This window comes from Monodelphis domestica, chromosome 5 (genome assembly GCF_027887165.1).
Source record: "Monodelphis domestica isolate mMonDom1 chromosome 5, mMonDom1.pri, whole genome shotgun sequence".
NCBI classification, from domain to species: domain Eukaryota; kingdom Metazoa; phylum Chordata; class Mammalia; order Didelphimorphia; family Didelphidae; genus Monodelphis; species Monodelphis domestica.
In genome coordinates, this window is record NC_077231.1 from 37494846 (window position 1) to 37497595 (window position 2750).

The window sequence follows — 2750 nt, forward strand, 5'->3', positions numbered from 1 at the left end:
GACTGGACACATCTTCAGCCTCATCATTCTCTCCCTCAGTTAAATATTTGCCGTCCCCACCAAATCAACTGAGAATGCTTTGGATACATTTGGATATATCTCCATTCTGGAAATTTCTCTTAGGATGGACAGGGGCTCAAGCTTTGTGTTTTCAAGTATCTCCTCCCAGTGCCTTGCAATAACGAGTTTTAGCAAAGTCAATGAATGTGACACACATTTTAATGGTAGTTACCTTATAAAGAATCTCAAAAATTCCATTTAGTACAGTTCTCAGACAACACTACAAATTAACAGTCTTTATGGTAGAATCAAGAAACTGAGTAGTTACATTCAAACAACAATATTTTAAGCAATGCATTCAGTTTGCAAAATAAGCCAGGAATAAGGGTCTCAGTAGCCAAGGACCCCAAAGCTTTGAATCAAAGAATAGAGACATCAGGTTTCTTGTGGGTAGAGGGTGTCGGTAGATATTGAGGTGACATTCCTTAGGTTGAGTGGCCTTTGAGAAGAGGGAATAATTGTGTGACTTAAAATCTGCTCACAAGCTGATTACAAGTAGCTGAAATAATTTTATGAAATTGTATGTAAAGGCAAAATGGAGTTAGTCATGTTAATTTTTAATGTAACAGTAGAATCTGATATTATTCTTGGCTCCAAATATAAAGTTGCACAAATTCAAAAAACATTTTACAAAGTTCTCATGATTGGGTAAGCATTTCTTCCAAATGGAAATATAAACTCAATCAATAATAATGCAAGTAGGCTACTTTAAAAAGAAATAGAAAAAAAAATACATGAGCCCTAAACGTGTATAAGATTCCCAAAAAGGGATTCATTAGGCAAGGAGGTTGATAGGACTCAGTTCCTCAGATCCAAAATGAGCCTCTAACCATAGCAAGCTAGATACTCTCTCCCATAGGAACCCTAACTGAACTTGGGTAGACCCAGATTCAAGTCCTAGGTCAGCCTGACTTGAAAGAAAAGAGTCATACTTTTGACTCACACTCTGGCTTATTGACCTGCCCTATGCCACAGAAAATTACATGGAAAATCTTTTTTCTTTAAACCCCTACCATTACTGGGTATTAGTTTCAAAGCAGAAGAGTGGTAAGGAATAGGCAATTGGGGGTTTAAGTGACTTCCTCAGGGTCACACAGCGAGGAAGTGTTGAGGCCAGATTTGAACCCAGGACCCCCCATCTCTGGACCTGGCTCTCAATTCACTGAGCTACCCAGCTGCCCCTGAAAATCTTTTAAGAATCACTCATGTCAAGGATCTCCCTAAATGGGACTAATAAGATCCCTACCACACAGATACTCAATGTAAAAAGTAAATCAGGTGTGGGACAGCTATTTATTTCCTATTTATTTATTTCTGCTTAGGGACTTGAAGTGTTATAAATTCAATATGTCAGGGGTGTTCTTATGATATCATTGAGGGCAGTCTTTCAGGGAAAGAAGGATATAATTATTTTCCTAATATATTGGAACACATCCATGATTTGTCTGTCTGTATTAAAAAGCAGGTGACCAACTCCATGAGAATAACCAAAACAACTTTAATCCTAGTTTGGTTTTGTTTAGGGGGTCCCTTAAATTAACTATTGTGCTTCTTGGAATTCATATGAAGATAATAATTTTATTATACCATTTGACATAGTTTCTAACATAAAAGTCATCAGAAAGTTTTTAACCTAAGACAAATGAGAAAAATATATAGTGTGTGCACTGACACTATTGAAACAAATGAATGTGAAAAGTAAAATTAGAAATCTAATGAATACTGAAATTTGAGACTTCTTCCTTGGGCTAAAAGATGAGTGAAAAAAACAGAATGCTGGAATCTCAAAAAAAATATTATAGTTCCTCTTTAAGACACGAGCTTCTCAAAGGGTGGCTGACTATTTCTCCCTTCAGGTTTTTTTTTTTTAAGGCAATGGGGGTTAAGTGACTTGCCCAGGGTCACACAACCCAGGACCTCCCATCTCTGGATCTGACTCTCAATCCACTGAGCCACCCAGCTGCCCCACTCCCTTCAGGTTTTTTTCATCTGAAAACTTTGAGGAGTTGGAGTTTCTAACACTATTGCTTATGAACCTCACTCAGCATGTTCCTTCCAAACTTTATCAACCAAGTGACATAAATTAGCTTTTGTGGCAGTTAAATGGCATGGCATATAAGAGTATCACATTTAGAGTACGGATGGGTTTCAGACACTTAATAGCTGTGTGACTCAGGGCAAGTGACTGAACCTCTGCCTCAGTTTCGGTAACTGCAAAATAAGGATAATAATAGCACCTACCTGCTGGGGTTGTTGGGAAAATCAAATGAGTAATAATTGTAAAGCACTATAGTATAATGCCTAGTAAATAGGAAATGCCGTGTACATATTAGCTATTTTTATTGTTAGCTATTGATTCTTTACAAAAGAAAATTTGCTGGGAAAGCATATCAAGAATAATAATTTTTACAAGGTTTGATGGGGCATGACTGGGGATGTAGACTCTAAAGGATCACTCTGTCCCAAATACTAATCATATGGAAATAGGTCTTGACTGATGATACATGTAAAACCCAGTGGAATTGGGCATTGGCTCTGGGAGGGGGGAAGGGAGGAGGCGAGGGAAAGAACATGAATCATGGAACCATGGAAAAATAGTCTAAATTAAATTAACTAATTAATTAAAAAAAAGATCAAGTAAAACTTTTAAAAAGAATAATAATTTTTAAATCCGTCCAAAGTAGGGAATA